This window comes from Lissotriton helveticus, chromosome 9 (genome assembly GCF_964261635.1).
Source record: "Lissotriton helveticus chromosome 9, aLisHel1.1, whole genome shotgun sequence".
NCBI lineage: Eukaryota > Metazoa > Chordata > Amphibia > Caudata > Salamandridae > Lissotriton > Lissotriton helveticus.
The window spans coordinates 521,752,189-521,767,295 of NC_136070.1; the positions used below are offsets into that span (position 1 = coordinate 521,752,189).

General features: G+C 44.0%; 1 protein-coding gene across 1 annotated transcript in view; it reads right to left on the bottom strand.

The window, feature by feature from the left end:
* LOC144782816 (potassium channel subfamily K member 1-like) overlaps positions 1-15,107 on the bottom strand; it is a 116,162-nt gene that overhangs the window by 13,784 nt on the left and 87,271 nt on the right. The gene's annotated exons all lie outside the window — the stretch shown is intronic.

Here is a 15,107-nt window from a genome sequence, read left to right on the forward strand (position 1 = left end):
CTAATGTTCTTTTTGATTCCGGGGCAATAATTACTATTATATAAAGAACATTTTATGAAAGTAGTTTAATGGACAAAATTAAATTATTGAAGGCTGACATCAATCCTTACTCCTATGGTGGTGAGCCAATTAAGTTAATGGGTTACTTCAATGGATTAATTGAATACAAAGGAAGATACATCTCCGGGAAAGTTTATGTATCTTGTAAAGGAGATAGCATTTTGAGCTGGTAACTTCAATGGATTAATTGAATACAAAGGAAGATACATCTCCGGGAAAGTTTATGTATCTTGTAAAGGAGATAGCATTTTGAGCTGGTAACATCAGAGGGATTTGGGAGTTATGCTGGATCCAAATAGTGATCCACCCATATTACTAAAAGAGAATTTCTGTATAAATAAAGTTGAAATGCAAGATTGTGGCGATGAATACACATCTAAGTTAAAGGAATCCTTTCCAAAAGTTTTCAGAGATGAATTAGGCTGTTTGAAAGCTTACACTCACAAGATTAAATTAGTGGCTGGAGCTGTTCCTTTTACCAGTAAAGTTCATGGTGTTCCTTTGTCAGTAAGGGAAGAGATGAAAGATCAATTGGAGAAACTCAAATTGGAAGGTATAATTGAGGAAGTAGAAGGAACACAATGGTTGGCTCCGGTTGTAGCCGCTCGCAAATCGGACAGAAGTCTCCGTCGATGCATTGACTTAAGAGAACTTCATAAACAGGTAGTGGTTGACAAATATTCCCTCCCAAAAATTTCAGACATGCTTATGCTGCTTAAAAGGGCAGAGGTATTTCCCATGGTCGATCTTAAATCGGCTTATCATCAGATGAAATTGGAAGAAAGTTGGAAAGACTATACCTCTTTCATCACTCCTTTTGGGACATTTCAGTTTAGGCGTTTACAATTTGGGCTGGTTTCTGCAGCTTCCGTCTTTCAGAGGGCACTTGAGAAGGTTTTGAGAGGGCAGAAGGGGGTAAAAATTTACCAAGATGATGTTTTGATATATGGGAAGGATGAGGTGGAGTATCATTTGAGAGTTAGAGAAGTGTTGGAGAAGTTTAATTTACACAATCTTACGGTTAGGATAGATTAAAGTAAATTTAGAAAATCTTCAATTGATTATCTAGGACATACCATATCTGGTAAAGGCATTGAGCCTAAGAGTGATTTGATTAAGTCTATAGAAAATTTAGCTTCCCCTAAAAATAAGGAAGACCTCATGAAATTTTTGGTAATGGCTGAATATTATAGCAAATTTGTTAAAAGCTTTGCAGAAAAGTGTGTCCACATGCAGACTCTGCTTTGTAAAGGCGTAGAGTTTGTGTGGAGCAAGGAGTGTGAAACAGAATTCATTAATATTAAGGAGTACCGCAAAGAAACACCTAAATTAAGGAGTTATGATCCAGCGGCCAAATCAGTTCTAGTTACCGACGTAAGTATGAAAGTTCTGGGCGCTGTACTTCAACAAGAGTCTGAAGGTAGAGTTGACGTTATTCTTTTTCTGTCAGGGAGTCTTAGGGGAGCTGAATTCCGCTACTCCGGGTATGAAAAGGAAGCTTTAGCTGTATATTGGGCCACAAAGAAGTTAAAACATTTATTATGGGGAACCAAATTTGTAATTCGTACTGATCACAAACCTTTAGTTTAAGTTTTTAACAAGAAGGGAACAGATGCCATTTCCAGCAGGATTTCAAGATGGGTTGTGGATTTACAAGGTTATAATTTTAATGTTGAATACCTTCCTGGTGTACGCAATTATACTGCTGATGTCCTGTCCACATTAGTCACACAAGACGATGTTTGTGTTGATCAAAAAGATGAGGAAGAGTTTGAGTGGGTATGTGCCATTGAGTGTGGAGGCATTAAAGAAGAAAAATGGAGAGAAGAATGTGAAATTGATGAAGAACTCAAAGAATTGTCCGCTCTTGTTAACAATGGGTGGTTTAAGAAAGGTCAAGGTGTCTCAGAGAAATATTGGAATGTGAGGAGTGAGTTGTCTATGGCTGATGGGTTGATGTTTCGCGGAACTAGGTTAATTTCACCCAGGTGTTTTCTTGAAGAATTAATTAAACTGGCTCATCAAGGTCATCAAGGAATTTCTCAAACCAAGGAAAGCATTAGGCTTAATTATTGGTGGGCTGGAATGGATTTAGATATTGAAAGACTCGTTCGAGAGTGTATTCCTTGCATATTAAGTGAAAAGTCTTTAAAACCAAGAGTTCAACCAATGGTCATAAGGGATAGACCAAATGCCCCGTGGGAAGAATTAGCTCTAGATATTTTGGGTCCTGTGAAATACAAAGATGGTGAAGTTTGCAGGTTTGTTCTTATAGACATGTTTTCAAGGTGGCCCGAAATTAAGATCACAAAATGCATTGACACTAAACATGTTATTTCATTTTTAATGGAAGTTTTCACTAGAGAGGGTCTCCCAGGATATCTTCTCACAGATAACGGAGTAAAATTTGTTTCTAAGGAGATGGAAGAATTTTTAGAAAAATGTTCTATTAAGCACAAGCGATGATCTTTGTATCATCCGGAAAGCAATGGAATGGTAGAAAGGTTTGTAAGGGTACTTAAAGAATCCATTTCGCTATCCAAACAGAACAATGTTGATTGGAAGGAGGGAGTTAACAAAAATGTTGAAATGTATAGAATAACACCCCATGCAACAACTGGGTGTACTCCCTTTCTTCTTCTTAAAAATAGACATCCGAACACTTTCATTACTCCCTTCTGGGTGAATGAAAAATTGGCTAAGAGAAACAGAGAAAAGTCTTCTAATGTGTCATGGAGAAAAAGAGAGGCTGACAAAGCTTGAGAACGGAAGTTGAGGTTCGACATAAAGAAAGCTGTGTTGCTTTGTTAATACAACTTTATTGTTTTGTCCGTGCGAGATCATGCTTGATGCAAGGGTAACGCAATTGAATAATACATCTCAGTCTTAGTTATCTATTGGTCCACAGTATGCTGCAGTAACTTTGCAGTATACCGTTGTACATGGAAATGACAAGGCAGTATATAATTGGCTAATGGCTGCTTTACATTATTAAAAGGCAACCATGTTATTTTTACTATCCTTTGCTTGTGTTCTGGGTAATGGCCTTAGATATAGTAAGTAGTAGATTTGATTGTTTTTCCCTACCTATTATCACTTTGCTTAATTGGTAATATGTAGAGAATTTTATTATTTTATATAAATATATTTGTTTTAAGTTTATGGAGTGCTGCGCTAATACCTAACAAGTACCATGTTTTTTTTAAGTAGGGCAGTAATTTGAAGGTATTACTGCGCTACTGCGAAGACTTTTTAGTAAATAATAAAATAGGTAAAAAAGACACTGTAGTAGACTATATATGTGAAATATAATGTATTACATTGCAATTCTTAATTTTTTAAAATATTTATTTTTTATAAGTATCACAGTATTTCTGAAAAACGGGGAGCAGGGTTTCTTTCCTTGCTCAGGCTCCCCAACGTCAAGTTGGCGAGCGAGAGTGAGGAAAATCCATCTCCACACGAGATTTTTTCTCACTCATGCTCCCCAACGTTAAGTTGGTTGACAGTGAAAAATCCACCTCCTGGTGAGATTTCTCAATGCAGGTGGTAGGATTTCTCAAATGCAGTGGGTCGTCGATGGACGCGACTGCTCGCATTGAGAGACCTTCCATGCGCATTGAGAAAGCTGTCGCTCGAGTAGAAAATCTACTCGAGCAGCAGAAAAGCATCAGCGCCCTCTTGCGCTGCACATGGTGCTGTTTGCAATGATTTTCCAGTGCAGGAAAAACACCAGAGGATGAAAATCAATGCGAACAGGCGTGACCAAGTGCACTCCGCCTCTTGCAGAACTCCATGTAGCACGTCGGAGATTTTTTATCACTTTGCGGAGTTCCGCGGAGTGGAACTCTAAGGACTCCGCCTAGGCTTAGCTGGGTTTACCTAAAAAACATTAAAAATGCATAACTCTAGTTCTACTTACAGGAGTTTTGTGTAATTTTATTTATTACATTTTAATCTATTTTTTTAATAGGTTTGGGACTTTTCTTATGTTTTGGTTTCACTTTAATACTCATTGAGTGCTGCATAAATACTTTACGCATTGCTTCTAGTTAACTTTAAGTGCTTTGTGCCAAGCTATCCGAAGCTTAAGCACAGGTTTATTTAAGAAGGAAGAACTGTGTTTATTATTTGAGTGGGGCTTCCTTCCTCCTCAACTAATTTCATATAGCAAAGATGTCTAGATAATAAGAGGTAATTTCTTAGCGAGTTTTAAGTCATATTGTATTTCACATAGCTCCCCCTCCAATCTCTACAGCTGGCTTGGTTTGTTTTTGTGTTTGCTTTAGCCATGTGGATAGTCAAGTGCATCCTTTACTTTACTTTACTTTACTTTACTTTAAACCATTTTATAACGCGCTCCATTACTGGGGAGTATCCTGGCGCGAGACAAGGGAAAAAGAAACAGACATCAAGACTCAGAGAATGAAAGAAAACACATCAGATTGTACTCTTGAAGAGGTGAGTTTTTAGATGTTTTTTGAATGCAGCCACTGTTGGCAAGGAACGCAGATGGAAAGGGAGAGCGTTCCAGGCCCGGGCCACAATCACAGAAATCGACTGACCACCAAGTCTGAACCGTTTAAAACGTGGAAGAGACAATTTAGACAGAGTAGAAGATCTCAGGGTACGTGCAGGGACATATCTGACAAATCTCTTTCTCAAATAGATGGGGCCTTGATCATGGGTTGCCCGGAAAGCCAGCACCAGAGATTTAAACATAATGCGCTGTCTGACCGGGAGCCAATGGAGCGTGCGCATCTCCACGCGCACGCTCTTCCATCTAGGTATGTTAAATAATAGACGGACGGCCGCATTCTGAATAATTTGCAGACGCTGCACCAAATAGGCGGGTATGCCACTAAACAGTGCATTGGCATAGTCCAACCTAGCCAAGATGAGCGCCCGAGCAACCGACTCCCTCGCATCCCTAGGAAGTAGGGGGAAGAATTTGCGTAGCATTCTCAAAGTGGCGAAGCAGGTGCCTGTAAGCTTCTTAATGTGATGCTCAAATTTTAGGTCCTCCGTGAACCAAATGCCAAGATTTTTGGCAGGTCTCCCCATCTCACTAGGGCCGGGAATGTTAGAAGGCCACAGTGAGCTCTTGAACGAGGGGGGAAAGGAGCCATAAAAGAGCACCTCTGACTTGTCCTCATTGCACTTCAGCTGGGCCTCCGTTAACCAGCGAAATACAGAGGACAAACACAGGTGGACCGTGGATGTATCCAGATCGGCATCGGGCCAGGTAAACAGCAGTTGGGTATCGTCTGCATACCCTATGATCTTAGCCCCAAACTGTTCCGCTAGATAAACCAGGGGGGTGATATAAACATTGAACAGTAAGGGGCTAAGAGTTGACCCCTGCGGAACACCTGTGCACAGAGGTTTAGGCTTCGAGGCATGGGGAGGCAGCCAGACCTGCTGGGTCCTATTAGATAGAAAAGAGGACAGCCAATCCAGGACTACACCCCCGATGCCCACAGCCGACAGCCGGCCGAGGAGGAGGTCATGAGGGACAGTGTCGAAGGCAGCAGAGAGGTCCAATAAAATTAGGACCGCTCTGCCACCCCCGTCTAAACAGTCCCGAATAGCCTCGGTCATTTCCACCAAGGCCGTCTCGGTGCTGTAAGCAGCCCTGAAGCCCGATTGAGCGGGATGGAGGGCCTTAGAGGTTTCCACAAAGCTCTCCAATTGTTGGAATACTACCTTTTCACAAATTTTAGTAAGTGCCGGTAGCAAGGAAATCGGACGATAATTCCCCGGAGTCGCCACATCCAGTCCGGGTTTCTTCAGGAGCGGCAGAAGTTTGGCCCGTTTCCAAACAGAAGGAACAACGCCCGAAGCCAGGGAGAGGTTCACTATCTGCGTGGTCTCATCACAGACCAAATCTGCCACCTCCGACAGCACCCGGGCCGGACATGGGTCAGATGGAGAGCCAGATTTTAGGGACTGAAGGAGGGGCAGAACAACATCCTCCTCAATCTGCATGAAATTAATGAGTTGCTGTCCCGAGTATGGGCAGTAGGAGGGTAGTGGGGAGATTGCGGAGCTGTCACTGGGGAGAGCAGCTAGCAGGTCCTGCTGGATCCTTGCTATTTTGGTAGAAAAAAAAGTTGACAGCTCTTCACACCAATGCGCCGAGGGTACGAGAGAAGCAGCCTCAGCGACAGGTGCAACAAAGCTTTTAACAATGGCAAAGATCTCCCTGCCATTGTTATCTGCCTTGGCAATTCGCCCCGCATAATAGTTCCCCTTAGCCACCTTGATTGCAGCATAGTAGTCTTTTTGGGCAAATCGTAGGGCAGATTTGGCCTCCGGGCTATATGCACGTCTCCACACGCGTTCGAGTTTTTTGCACCCCAGTTTCATTTCCCTCAGGTCAGGGGAAAACCAGGGTTGAGAGGGAGCGCGTCTAGCTCTGGCTAGCGTGGTTTGCTTAGTGGAGGCAGCAGCCGCCTGCCGTATCCACTCATTAAACCCGCCAACCGCATCATCCAAAATTATCCCCGAGTTTGGACGGGTTTTTTGCAATGCCTGTCTAAACAGAGGTAGATTAATTTTTGGGGAATAACAGGTAAGAGGTGGAGGGCTAGGCTCTTCCATCTCCCACATAAATCTAACCAATGAATGGTCGGACCAGGTTGTTTTTTCAATGGCCACCGATTGAATAGGGAAATTGGAACACACCAGATCAAGCAGATGGCCGCCCGAATGCGTCGGGACGGTCACCCATTGCTTTAGCTGAGCGAGCTCAAGGATTTCACCTAGCCTGCGTGCATCAGGAGAGTCAGGAGTATCCATATGAATATTGAGGTCGCCAACCAAAAGAAACTTAGGAAAACCCAGGACCCGCGGCACAATGTATTCTTCCAAGGAGTCTAAAAAATGAGTGGCCTGGCCTGGGGGCCTGTAAATTAAAGAACCACCCAAGGTAAAATGGGGGGAAGTCACAATAGAGAAGTGAAAGACCTCACCTCCTGCACCCTCAACCGGGGGCTCAGAGGTAAGACTCCACCCCTCCTTAAAAATAACTGCAAGTCCGCCTCCTCTGCCTGAGGGACGGTCAACTCTGGCGATCTTGAACCCCCTGGGGACAGCCAATTCCACAGAGGGAGCGGAGGAGCTGGTCATCCACGTCTCCGTGAGGAACAGCAACTCCAACTGACCGTCCACCAAAAGCTCAAAGATCTCAGCTGTGTGCTTCACCGCCGACCTGGCATTTATCAGACCCGCCCTAATGTTAGTGATCGTATCGTTACGATTTAAGCGTAGGGGGGGGGAATGGTTGAGGAGAGAAACCACAGGTAAGGCAGGTATCCAGAGCACATTCAGGACCCGCACGTATGCACGGCAAACCCTTAGCGGGGGGTGCGAGTTTCAGGAGATCATAGCGCGAGTACTTGCGTGTCCCTAGTAGTGCCCTCCCCGGGGATTGACAAGCAGACTGGCAGGCCCTGGGCCCGTCCGAGGCACGGACGGGCACAGACGGGCCCTCCTTTGGCGCTCCTTCGGCGCGCAGACGGCGCGCCCGCTGCGCGCGACCGCTGCGCGTCCTAGGAGGCATCTTTATTTGATACACAAGCCCCTCCCCGAGCTGGAGCGCTAACTCCGGTCCAGTAGGGGTCCGGGACTACCAAGATGGCGCCCGACCTGTCCCTCCACACAATCGGCACAGACAAGCCGCGGTGGACCGGGGAGCAGGGGGATCAAGCAACAGCAGTTAGGTAAGTTTAAAAAAGCAAACAGTTGATATCAGCACTCCACAATTATTAAATCAATTGGGTCAAGATCGTTCTTTAAAAATATTAAAAAACGACGTTTAAAAGCGCCTGCTGCATTCGTTCAGTACAGAGAAGGAGGGCAGAAGAGATTCAACTCGCAGTCTGCACGCCTTGTTTGTTTTCCCCAAGCGCTGTCACAAGGCGCTGCCACCACCTCGCTCAAACGCCCAGAACTGACTGAACAGGTCCTATTTGATACACAAGCCCCTCCCCGAGCTGGAGCGCTAACTCCGGTCCAGTAGGGGTCCGGGACTACCAAGATGGCGCCCGACCTGTCCCTCCACACAATCGGCACAGACAAGCCGGTTACCAAAAAGCGCAAAGTCAGAACTGTCCCTCCCAAAGGACACTTCACACATAATAATTTGCAACTCTCTCTTTCTTAGGCATCATCCAGCAAGCTGACATCTGCAAAGGGCCCATCTGGTCCAGCCCACACACATTTACCAAACACTACTCTGTGGACATACTGGCTCGCCAGCAGCCTATGGTTTTATTTCAGACATCTGCATCGAACACATGCTAGCCACTGCTTTATGAGGGTACTGATTTTGATCTATGTGGAACGTGTATCTACAGCCACACGTGTTACGAACAGAAATGGTTACTAATCCTGTGAGCATCTGTTCGTAGCGTGTAGTGCAGTGGATTCAAATTTACCCACCAGTCTTCACAGAAGCCCATGTTTATCACAGATCTGTTCTACTATTTGCTAGTTAACTCTGGACAACGCACAGAGTAACCCATTCAACATTCACTTGGTACTCCATATACATTCTCACCCACTGTGCGAAAAATGAAAAAATATATTTTATCCAGGTTAAAATTGTTATTTTAGCCCAGTCACTCAATGCACACAGTCCTCTCCCTGGAACATTCACTGAGTTGGCCAATCTCAATGTCAACGGATTTCCCTTGGAACCCTCTGGACTGACATTACACTCAAACTGGCTCATTTAAGTGCTAATTACACTGAGTGGTGCATGTTATTTTTCTGTGAGGGGAGCAGCATAACTTAACGTGTCAAATCACAGTGGGTGTTTTTTCTCCCATTTTCACAAAGAAACCACTGATGCAGCTTGTAGCAAAGTAGAGGACCTGACATCCTCAAGGGATGGTAATCTGTGACTCATTATTGATCTGGCAGCAGCAAACCAAATCCACAAAAATGTTATACTGATTAGAAAGGTGGTCCAGCTTTAAAGGCTCAAAAATGTCACAATAATATCCGAGTCCGATATATGTCAAGATGTGCTTACAGGCATTGCAGAGGTTTCCGAGAGAGAGGAGCCTAGGACATCCGACCAAAGAGGAGAAGAGCTGTTTTCACTTGCACCAGTAAATTCCCTAATTAAACCGGTCTACAACAACTTGCTTATCGATTTACTTGAAGACACAGAGGTGCACTGTCCCTTCTGTAGGTGCCTGCTGGCCTATTGATGGAGCCCCTAGTGCTAGAAAAAGCCTAAGGTTCTGGTAGCTAACAAGTCCAGGAATACAAAGGGAGGCAGAATGGCTTGAATGATCCCCTTCAACAAGAACCTGTCTGCTTAACCCCTGCGTCAATATTGGTATTTTTAAAGTAAGAGATATCTGTGCACACAGTGCTCAATTTGTGAAATAGAGTGCCAGTGCCCAAAACTCTGCTTAGAAGCCTGTGGCCAGTGCAAATAAACGTTGGAGCATGGAATACCAAGACTGGTAGTTTTAAAACCACATCATACCTCTTCAATCCACTACTCTCCGGCATGTTCCTGCCTATTCCCTTTGTGATGGTTTTGACGTCTTTCTAATCTGAGTAATTTAGCTCTCTTGCGCGCACTTAAATAAATTATTAAAATTAAGTGTTGGTCCCCAAAAATAAGTGCTAGAGCCCCCCACTAGCAACCACTGAATCAAATTAAGCATTGAGAGCATAATAGCTAAATGTTAGGCTTTGTATGACCATACAAAGAAGATCAACACAGTTGTAGCAATTGTGTAAGAAATGGTAGAGTACAAAGGTTTCTTAACACAGGAGGAGAATAAAAAAAAGAATCTAGCTATCGCGTCAAGTTCTTTCAATTAAGACATGGAGATAAGGATAATGCTTCTTCTTCACTGATAAAAATACAGCAGCCAATCAATGGTAAACAAACTTTCAACTACAATATCCTATGAGTTTTATTGACCTTGACTCCAAAGTTCCACCAATCACAGTCCATCAGTACTTATAAAGTCCCATGTGACTATTGTCCATCCTCTTCCTTTGCAAATACAATCAACTTCAACTGTGTGTGAGCGACCTGTCTCCATCACGTATACAGGGAACCAACTGAAACCTCCAGCCAACGGACGATCCGGAACACAGCACCTCGAATGATGTAGCTTTCACACCAACCCTTCCAGCTTGCACCTTAACTGTTCTTGCCTCAATAACAGCTATACTGCTTTGCTCTCCGAACCGGTTGACAAGAAAAACAGTCGCAAAACCATATCTCGCCAGAGAGAAAGCTGGAACCAAAGGGTGGTTTAAAATACAACATAATATTAGATAGATAATCAGCATGGTAAACAATATCAACAAAAATCTCTACAATACAGATTATTAACCTATTCTTGGGTGGGATAATGCTTGCCTCTGTGTCCTTAATAGAAGTTACATTTCTTGACGCGATAGCTAGAATTTTTTTATTCTACGTCAGGACTGAAGGCTTCAGAGTATGCTGGTTTAAAGTTGTGCCACCACCAACAAAGCAACATACGCAATTGGTTTGTGATAAAACACCTTACAAGTGGAATTAGATGACTAATCCACCGCCGCCATCATGTCCTCTAACCGAGACCCTGTGGAAAAAGCCTTTGGCGCCACAGCACCTGGGACTGAATGTGTTCCAAAACTGGCCACATCGATTCCCGCTTCAGCCAACCACCATTTGCCAACCAACCAGCGTTGCTAAGGCTACTGAAGAATGAAAAAGGTATCTGGAGAGAAATAAGTAGTTGACCACTTGGCCTCTGCGAAATTCACAGGTACAATCCTCATAAGCCCTAAGGCACTTTATCACATCATTTGTGATCATCATGAAAAGCTGGATAAGTCACACAACGAGGGTCCCTTTTAGTCCATTTGGATATCCGAAAACAAACTCCAGATGGAGTAAATATTTCACCAGTGATCTCCAAAAAATGAGGCATTGAAGCAGGGTCAATTTAACTGATAGTTGTAGGACTTGGCCCTTTTTGGCTAAAGTTCCCTAAACTTTTTGCTTTCCCCCTAGACCTTTTTTCTGACATGGTGTTGCCAACTTAGATTCTTTGGACACTTTGCCACTGCTAAACAGTGTCAAAGTGCAAGTGCTCCCTTTATAAAGTATAATGGTAATTGGTTGTCCAAGATTCTATGTTTGCCTTACTAGTAAAGTCCCTAGTAAAGTGCACTATGTGTGCCAAGGCTGGTAATGCAAATGCTACTAGTGGGCTTGCAGCACTAATTATGCCACCCACACAAGTAGCCTTAAAAAGGCAACTCACGCCTGCCATTGCAGTGCCTGTGCGCAGTGTATTAAACTGCAATGTTGTTCTGACAAGTGCACCCACTAGCCAGACCTTACCCTTCCCTTTTATGCACATCAGACACCCCTATGTTAGGTCCAGGGCACTCCCTGGGCAGGGTGCAGTGCATGTGAAAGAAGGACATGTACTAAGGTGTGTACTATGTCCGGACAGTGAAATAATCTCTATTTAGTTTTTCACGGTTGAAAGGCCATCTTGCCCATAGAATAGAATGGGAAGCTGTGTAATATGTTTACCAGCCTATCTTCCCGAAGGCTTAAGATGGAGAGGTGAAGTTTAGTATGCCTGAACTCACAATATAATAACACATCTTTTTATGGAGATGGTTTTTGCATTGTGTGTTTATAAGACACTCTTTTAGAAGTGGCTGGGTTTTTGTGCTCTAACATTTCTATGTCTCTCTGCCTGGCTGTGGACTGTCTGGATTTTTGAAGCAATAGGATCTGTAGACTGTCTTGACTCAGGGTAGGAGGTGAGACAGCAACAGGCTGACCTGCATCTAGAGTGTAGGGGGAGGAGTAGCCCCTAGAGGTGAAGAGGCCTGGGGTGCTGCTATAAAACAAGTGTCCCGTCTCCGGCTGAGTGATTGAGAATCCAGACCCCCAATAATCAAAGGAAAAAGGTGACACTGGCAGGGAGGCACCTAGAACTGGTTTGAACAGGGGTCAGTGCCCCTTGAAACACAAAGACTTCAAATCCATTGAGGGGTATAACTATGAGAGCTGAAGCCCCTGAACTTGGGAGAATGGCTTGATCAAGATTGAACACGACTGAAGGTACTTCGGGGTCATGAGGAACCTTTGCCAAGGAAGAAACAGCTGAAGAGACTGAAGGAAAGGACTGACCCTTGCTGGATGTTCTGGGGCTGGCCCGCAGTTTGCTGTTTTAACCAAGGAAAGGCTAAAGGGACTTTACTGTGTGCTGTGTCCCCCTGCTTGAAAGGACTTTGCTGTGCTGCGTACTGAAGTAACTTATCCCCAACGGCCCGAGGTGAGCTGGCCCCCTGTTGCTGAAACTCAGGAACACAAACGTTTCCAGGAGAATAGCACGGCACTGTGTGTGCGTGCTTGTTGCAGCCTGAGACCCTTGTCAGTCGTGTGACCCTTGTAAGTCGTGCCCTGTAATAGTGGGCACCTGGAGTCCAAGCAAGGATCAGCGACGCTGTGTGCGTGTGCTTTGTGCAGCCTGAAACCTTTGTGGGGATTGTCCAGTTACCGTGTGTACTGGAATCCAAGTGATTCTCATTGGCGCTGTGTGCGTGTGCTCTGTGCACCATGAGACTTCGTGAAGATTGCCTTGTTAACGTGCTCCCGGAGTTAAAGTGAGTCTCCGCGACGCTGCACGCGTGATCTTCGTGCAGCCTGAGACCTTTGTGTGGAGTGCCCGGTGATCGTGCACCCGAAGCTCAAGGGAGTCTCAGCGACGCTGTGTACATGTGCCCTGTGGCAGCCTGAGATCTTCGTAGCAGTAGCGGCCCGGACCGGCAGATCCAGAGGAGCTGGGCCGCCGGCCCGAGCCCGCCGTTGCCAATTCCCAAAGATTGCATCTGAGGCCCAACCACTGGACGAGGAGAGGAAAATGAGCTTGCACCCACTCCCCCACCAGGTAACGTGCGGGCTCGGAGGGAAACGCTTGCGGCCTCTCTCTCGTTCCGGCAGCGCAAGCCTCTGCTTTGCGGCCCGTATTGCCAAGGGAGGGTCAGCATCGGGACCGGAGTGCGGAGCTGCACTTTTTGATTACATCCTACCCGTGTTGGGGCAACTGTTGACAGAGGCTGGCTGAGTCAGAAGGAGTGGCGGAGAGACCGCCTAAGGCACAGTGATCGGTGCTGGAGTATATTACGCATTATTCCATTTCTGCATAATGGAGTACCTGACGGTCGTATTACACATTGCATCATTTCTTACGCATTGCATTATTCCTGCATAACAAACTACCTGATTAGTGTATGATGAATGGCATTATTTCTGTATAAAGAACTACCTGATTGTCGTGTGACGCATTGCATTGTTTCTGCATAACAAACTACCCGATTAGCGTATTACGCCTTTCATTATTCTTGAATAACGGACTACCAGATTAGTGTATTACACATTGCCTTATCTCTGCATAACGACGTACTTGGTGTGTTATATTACGCATCGCATTATTTTTACATTGCACCATGTCTGATCGCTGTGTTACGCATTGCATTATTTTTACATTGCAAAGTGTCCCATTGCTGCGTTACCCATTGCATTACTTTTACATCGCAAAGTGTCAGATTGCTGCGTTGCGCATTGCATTATTGTTACATTGCAAACGTGCCCGATTCTAGCATTACGAACTGTATAACACGGTATACAGGCTTACAGGGGAATGTTTAGAAGAGCTCATTAATATCACCAGAACTTACAAGGGCTGGCTGGTCTAACAACCGGCCAGGAGAAATAGTACATATACTCATTTGTTGAATTTATATTGTGTGGTCATATGTGAATGTAAATGTAAATGTATATAAAAGTTATAGTCATTTTTATAAAACTCGTGTGGAGTCTATTTGTGGTGTCATCATTTGGTTGCTGTGAGCGTGGTTGCAAATACTTTACACATTTGCCTTGAAGATAAGCTTGGCTGCTCGTGCCAAGCTACCAAGGGGTTGAGCAGGGCTATCTCAAGAGGTGACCTTACTTTCTCTGACGTGGAACCGCGGGTCCCTATTTGGCCTAAGGTACCTACCTCAGCCAACCAGGGATCCCAGGTCTAACAATAGTTGTTTCCTCATGTGGTCTTCATTTGCAGAGCAAGTCCTTAAAAATCGGAGAACCACATCTACATCACACAAAACAGAATACTTCAGTTGGGGTGGACGAACCATCCTGATACTCCAAAGGAGTTTGCAAATTAACAGGCGTTCACCTACACGTCTACCACTCACCTGGTGTAAGCTCGCAGACAGTAGAATGTCATCCTAAAGCCTAAAATAAAACACTGGAAGTTTCAGAATGGGCAGATTTACTCAAAACTTTACCTCAAAAAACTTAGTAAAGCATTCATGCAGATTTTTCTTCAGTTACTCATTTAATAGCCTCAATTTATGGTACTATTAAAACATTTGTGTCTTCAAAATTAGACCTTTGTTTGAAGGATTTTAAGAATAAATTTAACTGCAAATAGCTAAGAGTTTAGATTGGGTAAATTACCTCAGGCTGTGTCCACTTCAAAATGGTCCCAGGAAACACTGCAAACTGTTTGTTCAACCCCAATATGAAGGAAACCGGCACACGTTTTACTTTTTTGTCCCATTTATCACAGAGCTAGACCCAAGTGGCCAATTCTGTAGTTTCAAAATAAGGGCATTATAAACTATTTATTTTCGAATTCTTAAATCAATTAGCACAAGACCTCCAATTTTTGCTCTATCTCACTTTTTAGTCGATGACTGGAGAATGAAATCCAACTATCTTTAAAATGACTCAAATTCCAATTTAACTAATGTGTGTATATATTTCAATATTATGTGCTTTATGGATATTCCATATTTCAAATTGTATTTTAACCACAAATGAATTGTATGTACTTATTACTGCTTATTTATCAATTTGTTATTTGTTTTATTCTGTTTATTATTTTATGGCTCTATATAGCCCCTCTATACTTGAAAGTGATTGGTTTCCTTAAACAATGCACGACAAAGAAAAAACATGTTTACCAGCAGACATTTTGTAATAT